This window comes from Cryptomeria japonica, chromosome 4 (assembly GCF_030272615.1).
Source record: "Cryptomeria japonica chromosome 4, Sugi_1.0, whole genome shotgun sequence".
Lineage (NCBI taxonomy): Eukaryota > Viridiplantae > Streptophyta > Pinopsida > Cupressales > Cupressaceae > Cryptomeria > Cryptomeria japonica.
In genome coordinates, this window is record NC_081408.1 from 501,618,604 (window position 1) to 501,632,335 (window position 13,732).

The 13,732-nt window shown below is 35.9% G+C and overlaps 1 pseudogene; it reads right to left on the minus strand.

Moving 5' to 3' along the window:
* Window positions 1-13,420: 13,420 nt before the first annotated feature.
* LOC131875549 (small nucleolar RNA Z102/R77) lies at window positions 13,421-13,509 on the minus strand (annotated as a pseudogene).
* Between the last annotated feature and the right edge of the window lie 223 nt (window positions 13,510-13,732).

Below are 13,732 nucleotides of genomic sequence, written 5' to 3' on the forward strand. Positions count from 1 at the left end.
TTTTGCAGGTTGCCTATGAATTTGACTAAACTTTGTGTATTCAATTAAGTTTTCTAGGCACACTTCAATTTTGCTAAAGGAAATGAACCATCATGTCATGTGTGATTTTGATGATAGGCGAATATGCTCTCACCTTTCTTAGGTGATCAGAAAGCTAGACTCATATTTTGCTTTCATTGGTGCATTTCTTTAGTAGGCCCGCCCTCCCGAGGAGCTTAAAAACTCTTAAAGCCATTACGGCCAGTGTGAGGGGAACAACCTAAGTGGGAATGGCTAATGCCAAGTAATCCAACCCACTATAAAATAAACATGATTTGATGAAAATCAAGTCAACGACAGTGCTCGGGAATAGCTCTTCTCAGTACCTTTGGGTATATCAAAACCTTCATTTTCAAGGCTGGGAGACCTCTTAATTGAGTATTATAACTCGATGCGCCGAACAGATCCCTTACTAGTTCTGGATAAATTAGAAGCTACCCGATTCACCTCCAAAAGGGTGATAATATTTGTTCAAGCGTGATAGTAACTCTCCTAAGACACTTGCCATATCATGCCCCCATTAGCGTTTGGATTCGGATATATCGATGTTGAGAATCCATTGCGTGAGACTCAACGGCCGTATTCTGATTAGCTATTGGGTGTGTACCTAAGTCAACAAGCAAAGGTTTTCATTCTCAGCCAATTTCCTTAGGGTTTAGCATGCTTGGAGTCACTTATCACATCATGTGTATCCGGTGTATTTATCCCCAAATTGAAAAATCAGACATATAAAACTGGAAAACATAAGCAAAACATCAAAATTCACTAATCCAAATTCGGAAAAACAAAACATATTCTTCATTGTCCTGTTCTCTGTCGTACGAGTCATGTAATTTGTCATGTGAGATATCTATTTTGTCGTGTGGTTCATAAAGTTTTGTCGTATGAATCTCTTCTTTTTCAAAGGAAATTTCTGAATTGTCATCTGGTTTTGTATCTTTTATCGTATGGTTCATGAAGTATTTTCATATGAGTCTTTGTTTTTATTAGTCCAGAGCTACCACTTTGCATGACTTTTTCAAGTCTATCATTCTGCTTGATCAATTTGAAGTATTCATAAACATTTGTTATATGTCGCTTTGTGCTTAAATTGTCTCCTTGGTTCGCTTGGTCAAGTTATCATTTGTCAAAATCAGACTCTAGAAGATAAAAACCTCAAGATTTTTAAGTGCTCACCCTCAACAAGTTCAAGATCTAAACATCTCAACGTGCATTATCACCCTCTTTGATAAACTGATCACTCAAACATAGTTTCTCATTAGGATCTATCATCCTTTATCACGAAACTGAAACATTTGGTCAACATAATCTTGTCCCACATATATCGTTCATACTAGACTTGATTTTTATCAAATCATCATCATCGCACTTGTAAATTGAAGATTGAAAAACTTGCAAACTTTTAAACACTTGAATTATCTTTACATGTCCTATCATTCTAGTGTATCTACCTTGACAATTGATCACTTATCAAAAAAAGCTTTTAGACAATCGAACCCCTAAAACGGAAACAAAAACATTTAAAATAGCTGAAAATTATATCAACATGACATACCAAACCAGAATACAAATAACAAGCCAACATATCAGAGCAATCAAACAAGTTTAAAATCAAAATCCAACTATGTTAAAACCTCACAAGGATTCAAATGCATCTCAAAAGAAAGGTGGCTCTTTTATGCAACTCTTAAAGAGATCTCTAAAGGATTTAGCTGAGAAAGATCAAGATCACACACCTATGTCTAGCAATGGCTCATCCCCCATAAAAAAATTGATTCTCCAAAGGCGTCCATCCCTACACCTCCCGAAAGCTTGCAAGAACCTTCCATAGCATCATCACCAAAGAATACATCCAAAGATGAAGGTCCCCAAGGGATATCCATAATGACCATCAAACCTATTTTAGAGGATCCTATTCAAAGCTCATCTCCTTAATATCCAAGCATTAATTCATTGCAACATCCGCATAATGCTCTCTTGCAAATTGAAGTCCTCATTCATAGAACACTTGTTAAACATGCCCTAATAGATGGGGGAGTTGGCTTGAACATTTGATCTTTGAGTCTTGTTCATGCTCTGGGTTATTTAGAAGATGTAGTTGATCTCTAGAAAAAGATAAAAAATCAAAGCATATGGTGAAGAAGATCATTACTCTAAAGGAATTGTGGTATTACCCCTCAAAGTGGGGCCTTTGCAGAAGGACACAACATGCCAAGTTCTAGACATGGACCTACCATACAATATACTCTTGGGAAAACCATAGATACATGATATACAAGCTATTACATCAACATGCCATAAGTGCTTAAAATTTCCATACAATGGATAGGAAATCACAATATCAGCAAACTCAAATCCATTATAGTGTTGCAATAATTTGAAATCAGCTCAACAGGCCATTCTTCCACATAATAGAGAGGTAGCAGCTTCAAACACACAATCCAAGGAACAATCATTTGCATCTATTTTGTCAAACATGGAAAAACAAATGCAGCTAAGAGACCGAGGGACTAGAGAATATTTGCTATCATGGAAGAAGATGTAGAAGTCCATGTAGTTCACACATATGCAGGACAAACGTTAGGAACTAGCCTACTTGAATCAGAATCACATTTGGCTGACATGGACTTAACCGAGGACGATCAAGAGTTTCTTATTCGAGGTCCTTCTGACAAGAGTATCGTTCTAGACATGGAAATACATATTGAAAGCTCTGATATCTCTATTATGACCCCTAATATCTTTGAAACTATTCAACATGAGGATCCTTTATCCTTAATCCCTCTTGAACCTATGGACTAGGAAAATGAAGGACATACTACTATTGATACCTTACCAAATGACCAGGCCATATCCTTATATCTTAATGAAATCAAACCTGTAACAACTTTCACCAGGGATTCTGCTAATGTATCTTCATATCAACATAGGAAAATCAAGAACGTTATGAATTCCTGGTGGAAGAATTGTTTTACCCTGCTCATTATTGTCCTGATTCCCAAACTATCTATCACCTTGTTGGACATGATTCCTCCTGCTATGGCCAAACTTACACATACTTGAAAGAAAACATCTTACCTCCTGATTTATTGAAGAACCAAAAGAGAAACTTTATTCGCCAATCCTCCCATTTTACTCTCATCGCAAATACCCTTTTTAAACGAGGTCTAGACGGTACTCTCTTAAGATGTCTCTAACAAGAAGAATCTAAGAAGGCCTTACATGAAGTCCATAAAGACATTTGTGGCACTCATTCAAGTGGTCTTACCCTTTCGAAAAAACTCATACGCTTGGGCTATTATTGGCCGACGACTATGGAATGAGATTCTTTTCAGATAGCTAGAACATGCAAACAATGTCAGATCCATGGGAATTTGATCCATGCATCAGCACAAGAACTTCATGCTTTAGCAACATCTTGGCCTTTTTGTCAATGGGGTTTGGATCTGGTAGGAAAGATAAATCCTTCTTCATCTAATGGTCACAAATTCATCTTGGTATCTATAGAATATTTTACAAAATGGACTGAGGCAGTACCTCTCACAAACTTCATAGGAAAACAAATTGCTGCATTTATTTTGAACTACATCATCTATCGCTATGGAATACCAATAACCATTATCACTGATAATGGACGACCATTCAAAAATTAGGATGTACAAGAGCTATGTGAGAAGTTCAAAATCCTGCACAAATTATCCACACCCTATTATCCACAGGGAAATGGGCAGGTAGAAGCATCTAACAAAACTATTCTGAAAATCCTCAAAAAAATAGTGAACGATGCTGGAAGAGATTGACATATTCAACTGAACCCTTCTCTATGGGCCTACCGCACTAGTATCCGCACACCAACAGGTGCCACACCTTTCTCTCTTGTATATGGATCAGAAGTCATATTGCCAATCAAAGTAGAGATACCCTCTCTATGTGTATCACTAAAAGGTTTGATCCCAGATGAAGAACAACGAGTATCTAGACTGTAAGAGTTAGAATTGAGCCATGAACGAAGACAAAATGCCTTTGATCATTTAAAGGTATATCAACAAAGAATGTGTTAGAGTTATAATCATAAGGTTAAACCACGAGTCTTTCAAGTTGGAGAACTGGTGCTAAAGGAAAATCCACGCAACCAAGTAGATCGAGAAAAGAAAGGAAAGTTTGAACCAAACTGGTTAGGTCCATTTGTAATCACAACAGTATTTGGATCAGGAGCATATTAGCTATGAACACAGGATGGAGATCAGCTCGAGGAACCTATCAATAGCATGCATCTGAAAAAGTTTTATGTTTGAAAAATCAGAAAAATTCAAAAACAGTGAAAAAGCAGAAAAATAAAAAATAGTGAAAAAGAAAATAAATAAACAAATAAATAAATAAAAAATAAAAATCAAATATCAGAAAAAGTGCAATAAAAACAGACGATGAAAACCAGGCAAACAGGCGCTATCTGTCTGCTAGCTCTTCCATCTATTAGCTCATGCATCTTTCCGCTTGCATCCATTCATTTTCCATCAATGTTGACCATCAAAAAGCCTTTGTACATACGCAAACATCCCAGGTGGCTTCTTGCCATGGTTTGGATCATTGGATATATCATAACAACTTTGTTTCTAGACTTGGGGCAAAATCCTACACCTAGCTGGGGGCAACACTCTTGATCATTTTGAGCTTAATCAAACAAGTAGAACAACAATTAGACAACTCTTATCAAGCAAAAACTAAGACACATCCAACATTGAACACAAGATCAAACTATCAATTATCAAGCTATCACAAAGTCAATCTAAGGATATCACACACTTTTCAGTGGATAATATCTTTTTGGATGATGATTTTAACATGATTGTTCAACTTTTATATATTGCTTTTCACTATCATGATTTCTGAGTGACTCCAGAATGTCTTTGACTAGAGGAACAAGGAAGGAACATGATATTTTTCTTGTCTACTGTCTAAAAGTTAATCATTAATATGTGCAAATTTGTCTCGGGACATGATCATCAGAATAGCATTGAAGACATTTCTGATTTGCATATTAAAATGATTAATGCTACCTGTTTTATGCAAGCAACACTTAGGTCATCTTGGTTCAATTATACCTCGATGCTTGTGCTAACTTGCTATATCAAAATCTAGGAAAATAGTGCTCAGGTCATCATGGTTTAATTATACCATCAATGTTTGCACTCACTTCCCACATTTCAAAAGCTCAATGATGACAAAAACGCAAAATAATCCAGTGACTGGCCCGGTTATAGCTTTGCATTTTCATTTGCATTTTAGCTTGCATTTCATTCCTGCATGGGATCGCTCATGCTCCTTTTATCCAAGGTTAAATCTATTGCAGGAATCATCAAAGTATCATCACAAGTGTATACATAATCAGACGAATGACTCATATATCTTCAGATATTGTCGACCCAGCAAAAATCTTATGCTATCTTTCTCAACAGAATCAACATCAGCATATCTGAATCTTTCTGCAGCTTGATGTCAACAACCTGTCAGTTCTTTATCTAATCAACCTTATCAAATCAAATCAGTCAATTAAACCTAATCAATCTATCATGTCTTATATAGGATGTATCCTTCCTGAAACCAAATTATCTGATTCTAATTCATGTCTTATACAGGATGTATCCTTCCTGAAACCAGACGCTTTGATCATGTCTTATATAGGATGAATCCTTCCTGAAACTAGATGCTTTGATCATCTTTGTCTTACACAGGAGGTGTCATTCCTGAAACAAGACTGAATCTAATCAATCAAGATTTTTCAATCTTATCAATCTAAGCAATCAAGCTAATCGAAGAACTTGCATTTTCATCAACCACAGTTGCAGGAATCAAATCAAATCTATCGGGATATCAATCTCGCAAAACTCCAAAGATCAATTATCTCAATTGATATCTCGAGGGGGCATCATCATACTGAAATTTAGAAATCAAGAGCTGGGGCATTCTATCAAACCAATATCATCATCAAAATGAGGTTATTCTTTGAATCAACGCATCATCACACCTCGCTTCAAAGAGGGGCAAAATATATACACCTAAAAATGGTCTGAAGATAATTAATTGGATAAGCAATTATTTAATTAATCTCCCTCCCTAATTTAATTGAATTCATCAACAATTTGATTAAAATCCTCCCTTTTCATCTACTTATTAATAAATCTAAGGATTTATTTAATAGGTTCATTTCAATAATCCCCTTTGATTAATTAATTCAAATTAATTAATTCTTCTCCATCAAAATAATTTCTTCTAATCCTCTAATTAATTAAAACAAATAAAATTTATGAGGTGTTGAAATTAATTAGCCTTTTCTTATTAATTGAATTTCTAAATTCAAATTCTCCTAAATTTTAACCACCTAACCTAACCATTCCTAAACCTAACCCATTCTACCTACCTCCATGTCCCCTTTCATCCAACCTCTTCTAGAAGCTTTGTGACACTTGTCACTAAGTGTTCCCTTTCATCTAACCTCTTCTAGAAGCCTCTTGACACTTATTACCATAGAGATGATAGATGTTCCCTTTAATCCAACCCCTTTGCCAACCTCCTCCAATTTAACCATTGATATCTTCAGATCAATCTTGACCGTTGATTCCTGCCACCTCACCCCTAGCCTTGGAAATCCTATAAATAGACCTCATTTTGGAGCACAATCCTATTAATTGAATTTCTAAATTCAAATTCTCCTAACTTTTAACCACCTAACCTAACCATTCCTAAACATAACCCATTCTACCTACCCCCATGTTCCCTTTCATCCAATCTCTTCTAGAAGATTTGTGACACTTGTCACTAAGTGTTCCCTTTCATCCAACCTCTTCTAGAAGCCTCTTAACACTTGTCACCATAGAGATGACAGATGTTCCCTTTAATCCAACCACTTTGCCAACATCCTCCAATTTAACCATTGATATCTTCAAATCAATCTTGACCATTGATTCCTGCCATCTCACCCCTAGCCTTGGAAATCCTATAAATAGACCTCATTTTGGAGCACAAAGGGTCCCAATTCATCTCATTTATCCAGAATTTGATCTGATCTCATTTTCATCTTATGCATTGTTACTATAGGCATCTAGCTTCTAGTTTATCATTGTAGCAATGTTATCATGTTCAATCTTAGCTTAAATCTTAGCTTATTTTCTAGATAAATCATGAACTCATATAGCTTAATCATGCTATCCTTGCTAGATCATGCATCTTCATCATTCAAATCCTCCATCTAAGTGTAGTCAAGTCACTGGAATTTTCATAACAAGATCTGAGAGAAAAATTCATACTCACATTTACTAGGAGGCAATAGATCGATTAGCTATGGTTTTATCTTTCGTTGATTAATTTTCTAACCATTGCTTGTAATGATTTATTGAGTGTTTTGTGTTGCAATTGCAGGTATAACAGGTACATACTTCACAATATACAACATTTTTGCGCCCACCGTGGGGCCGAAATCATCATTTTGGGCCTCTCAAGCTTCAACAAACATCCATCTCTGCCGGGACAAAATCAAAATGTTGTACGAGTTGATTTTCCAACTCATACGAACTACCTTTTAGTCTGATATGAAACCTCATCCTAAGCTCATTTTCATTGTCGTACGGGTTCTAAATGCATGTTGTACGAATTTCTGACTATTGAGTTCTGTGTCGTACGAACTAATTTTCATTGTCGTACGAGAGCTAAATGCATGTCATACAAATTTTCTAGCTGCTAAATCCTATGTCGTACAAGTCCATTTTGGTTCCTGTGTGAAATCTAAAGTTATGTCATACTATTTGGAAAATTGTGTCATACGAATCTGTCTCTGTGATTTTTAACAGACTGCATGTTAGGGTTTTCTGATTTTAATCCGAGCTTCAGTAATGCTAACCTTGATTGGTTTGTGAGTTTTTTGGTAGCCTAACTCTTTTCTGTAGGACGTTGTCAAAGATACGCTTGTCAAAGACATAATTCAAAACACAAATCATGACTACTAATAGACTTATTGCAGGTTGCCTACAAATTTGACTAAACTTTGTGTATTCATTTAAGTTTTCTAGGCACACTTCGATTTTGCTAAAGGAAATGAACCATCATGTATTTTGTGTCTTTGATGATAGGTGATTATGCTCTCAACTTTCTTAGTTGATCAGAAAGCTAGACTCATATTTTGCTTTCATTAGTGGATTTCTTTAGCATGCTTGCCCTCCCGAGGAGCTTAAAAACTCTTAAAGCCATTATGGCTGGTGTGAGGGGAACGACCTAAGTGGGAATGGCTAACGCCAAGTAATCCAACCCACTATAAAATAAATATGAATTGATGAAAATCAAGTCAACGACAGTGCTCAGGAATAGCTCTCCTCCATTCCTTCGGGTATATCAAACCTTGGTTTTCAAGGCTGTGAGACCTCTTAATTGAGTATTATACCCCGATGCGCCGAATGGATCCCTTACTAGTTCTGATTAAATTAGAAGCTACTTGATTCACCTCCAAAAGGGTGATAATATTTGTGCAAGAGAGATAGTAACTCTCCCAAGACACTTGCCATATCGTGCTCCCATTAGCATTTGGAGTTGGATAATACGGCGTTGAGAATCCATTGCGTGAGACTCAACAACCGTATTCTGAAAAGCTATTGGGTGTGTACCTAAGCTTGCAAGCAAAGGTTTTCTCTCCTCAGCCAATTTCTTTAGGGTTTAGCATGCTTGGAGTCACTTATCACATCATGTGTTTGTTGTGTATTCACACTTAAATTGAAAAAATAGACATCTAAAACTGCAAAACATAAGAAAAACATCAACATTCACTAATCCAAATTCGGAAAAACAAACATATTTTTCATTGTCTTGTTCTCTGTCATACGAGTTAGCTTATTTGTCGTACGAGGAATCTATTTTGTCATATGGCTCATAAAGTCTTGTCGTACGAGTCTCTTCTTTTTCAAAAGAAATTTCTAATTTGTTGTCTAATCTTGTATCTTTTGTCGTATGGTTCATGAAGTATTGTCGTACGAGTCTCTTTTTTTGTCAGTCCAGAGCTACCACTTTGCATGACTTTTTCAGGTCAGTCATTCTACTTGATCAATTTGCAGTAATCATAAACATCTATTATTTGTCATTCTATTCTTGGATTGTCTCCTTTGTTTGCTTGGTCAAGTTATAATCCATCAAAATTAGACTCTAGAAGATAAACACTTCAAGATTTTCAAGTGCTCACCCTCAACAAGTTCAAGATCTAAGCATCTCAAAGTGCATTATCACCCTCTTTGGTAAATTGATCACTCAAACATAGTTTCTCATCAGGATCTATCATCCTTTATCACAAAACTGAAATGTTTGGTCAGGACAATCTTGTCCCACATCGTAGGATATATCTTTCCTACTGGACTTGATTCTTATCAAATCATCATCATTGCACTCTTAAACCGAAGATCGAAAAACTTGCAAACCTTTAAACACTTGAATTATCTTTTTATGTCCTATCATTCTAGCGTATCTACCTTGACAGTTGATCACTTATCAAAACAACATTTAGACAATCAAACCCCTAAAACAGAAACAAGAACATTTGAAATAGCTGAAAATCATATCAACATGACATACCAAAGCAAAATACAAGTAACAAGCCATCATATCAGAGCAATCAAACAAGTTCAAAATCAAAATCCAACTATGTTAAAACCTCACAAGGATTCAAATACATCTCAAAAGAAAGGTGGCTCTTTTATGCAACTCTTAAAAAGATCCCTAAAGGACTTGGCTAAAGAAGATCAAAATCGTGCACCTATGTATAGCAATGGCTCATCCCCCTATAAACAAATTGACTCTCCAAAGGCATCTATTCCTACACCTCTTGAAAGCTTGCAAGAACCTTCTATAGCATCATCACCAAAGAATATATCCAAAGATGAAGTTCCTCAAGGGATATCCATAATTGCCATCAAACCTATTTCAGAGGATCATATTCAAAGCCCATCTCCTTCATATCCAAGCATTAATTCATTGCAGCATCCCCATAATGCTCTCTTACAAATTGAAGTCCTCATTCATAGAATGCTTGTTAAATGTGTCCTAATAGATGGGGGAGTTGGCTTGAACATTTTATCTTTGAGTCTTGTCTATGCTCTAGGTTATTCAAAAGATACAATTGATCCCCAGAAAAGGATAAAAATCAAAGCCTCTGGTGAAGAAGAACATTACTCTAAAGGAATTATGGTATTACCCCTCATAGTGGGACCTTTGCAAAAAGACACAACATGACAAGTTCTAGACTTGGACCTACCATACAATATACTCTTGGGAGGACCATGGATTCAAAACATACAAGCTATTACATCAACATGTCATCAGTGCTTAAAATTTCCATACAATGGACAGGAAATCACAATATCAGCAGACTCAAATCTATTGCAGTGCTGTAATAATCTAAAATCAGGTCAAGAGGTAATTGTTTCACATAACAGAGAGGTAGCATCTTCAAGCACACAATCCAAGGAACTATCATTTGCATCAATTCTATCAAACATGGAAAAACAAATGTAGCTAAAAGATCAAGGGACCGGAGAATACTCACTATCAGGGACAAACAAACAAGAGCAACTTGAAATTGAAAGGGAAGAAGAAGATGTAGAAGTCAATGTAGTTCACACATATGCAAAGAAACTGTTAGGAACTAGCCTACTTGAATCAGAATCACATTTGGTTGACATGGACTTAATCGAGGATGATCAGGAGTTTCTTATGCGAGGTCATTTTGACAAGAGTATCGTTCTAGACATGGAAATACATATTGAAAACTATGACATCTCTATCATGACCCCTAATATCTTTGACATAATTCATAATGAAGATCCTTTATCCTTAATCCTTCTTGAACTTATGGATTGGGAAAATGAAGGACATACTGCTATCGATACCTTTCCAAATGACCATTCCATATATGCATATCTTAATGAAATCAAACCCACAACAACTTTCACTAGGGATTCCGTTAACGTATCTTCACGTCAAGTGGGTGCCAAATCTCCTAGTCGCAAAAATGAAAATCAAGAAAACAATATTAGGTATAATGTTGAAAACCATTTATTGGCAACATTCAACCAGAAAAGAGTAAAAATAAAGGACGCATCTAATGGTGAAAACCTCCTTGAGGTGTCAGAAGATGGGAGATGCAACACCTTACTTGAATTCTATCAAAAGAGGTCATCTATCCTAATAGAACCAGCAGAGGCAGTTATCATTGGCACAATTGATCTACATCCAACAATCTCTCTATCAAAACATGAAGTACAGAAATATTGGGAACTCTTCAAAAGAAGGCAAATCAAATTTATCTAGTCATATACAGACATTCCAGGGTTTGATCCATATCTTACAATACATCACCCGAATATCAGTCTAGGAGCAAGCATCAATAATGGAACACAACACGAATCAAGAGCAGGTATTCTATTCATCACACCACAAGGTCATACAATCCCAAAAGCATACAAATTAAGCTTTATATGCACCAACAATACATCATAATATGAAGCTTTGGTAACGGGTATCAAAATGGCCATAGAATGGAACATTACACAACTACAAGTCTTTGGAGAATCTCAGCTTGTCATCAATCAAATCAATGATGATTATCAAACAAAAGATGAAAAGCTCATGCCTTATAAAAAGATGGTGGATGATATCAAGAAATACTTTGTATAAATAACTTTTCAGCAAATACCAAGAAATGACAACAAAGCAGCAAATGCTATGGCTACACTTGCTTCTCTCCTTCAAACAAAAGAAAATCAACAGCGTTATGAATTCCTGGTGGAAGAATTGTTTTACCCTTCTCATAATTGTCTTGATTCCCAAACTATTTGTCACCTTGTTGGACATGATTCCTCCCGCTATGGCCAAACTTACACATACCTAAAAGATAACACCCTACCTCCTGATTTATTGAAGAACCAAAAGAGAAACTTTATTCGCCAATCCTCCCCTTTTACTCTCATCGTGGATACCCTATTTAAACGAGGTCTAGACGGTACTCTCTTAAGATGTCTCAAACAAGAAGAATCTAAGAAGGCCTTACATGAAGTCCATAATGACATTTGTGGCACTCATTCAAGTGGTCTTGCCCTTTCGAAAAATCTCATACGGTTGGGCTATTATTGGCCAACTATGGAACAAGATTCTTTTCAGATAGCTATAACATGCAAACAATGTCAGATCCATGGGAATTTGATCCATGCACCAACACAAGAACTTCATGCTTTAACAACATCTTGGCCTTTTTGTCAATGGGGTCTGGATCTGGTAGGAAAGATTAAAGGGAACATCTGTCATCTCTATGGTGACAAGTGTTAAGAGGCTTCTAGAAGAGGTTAGATGAAAGGGAACATTTAGTGACAAGTGTCACAAAGCTTCTAGAAGAGGTTGGATGAAAGGGGACATGTGGGTAGGTAGAATGGGTTAGGTTAGGTGGTTAAAAGTTAGAAGAATTTGAATTTAGAAATGCAATTAATAGGAAAAGGCTAATTAATTTCAACAACTCATAATTGATTTGTTTTAATTAATTAGAAGATTAGAAGAAATGATTTTGATGGAGAAGAATTAATTAATCAAAGGGGATTATTGAAATGAACCTATTAAATAAATCCTTAGATTTATTAATAAGTATATGAAAGGGGGTATTTAATCAAATTGTTGATGAATTCAATTAAATTGGGGAGGGATATTAATTAAATAATTTCTTATTCAATTAATTATCTTCAGACCATTTTTAGGTGTATACAACGAGTTATCAGAAATAAAACATGAACATCACAAGAAAAGTATACCACACATTAACACCATGTTTTTCACGTGGAAACCCAAATAGGGAAAAACCACGTTGGAAATTGGTACCCACAAATATTTTGCACTCTTTCGGAATGCGCCTGGTTAGGAGCCAAACATCGGTTATAATCTTACAATGATGCCCTATTAGAAGCAAACCTTGTAAGGAGTCACCTAGTTAATTGATTTACCTTAGCCCTCTTAGAAGCTTTAATCTGTTAGGATCAACCTCCCAAGAGGATTTAGAACTCAGATATTGAGTCACCTTGTAAGGGGATTTTACAATGTGAGGCCTGCTAGGACCTACCTAGTTAAGGGATTTTAGTTATTTTAATTGTTAGAGAACAACAGTGAATGATCTGTGTATAACACTCTACTGCTTTCTTGATCAGATCCAATTAAGTTCTAAGTCTACATCTCTCAGGTAGATCTTCTCACACACGCTGGTTCGGCTTCTCACGCTTCTCAAAATCACTAACACTATAAAACATCAACCTTGTCAACATAAATAACTTTTACAAATAGGTCGGAATCAAAACCCTAAGACTTACTACATAGATCATCACATATCTTTAAAACTCATTATAGATCATCATAGGGATCATTACAATCAATTACAAATCAATATCGACCATTGAATGATCATAAATTGTCACAGCAAGTTGATTTGGTACAAAGTCAAACCCTTAGCACATTTCACTAAGCACTTTGAAAATTTACAAGAAATTCATTCTCCAAACGTGCCAAAACATCTTTCAAAATCATCACGTGGTTTATGTTGTGTTATCATCAACACGTGAACTTGATGTAGATCATTGCCAAACCAAAAATCATTACCAGTTAAGAGAATTCTTTACCTATCCTTAAA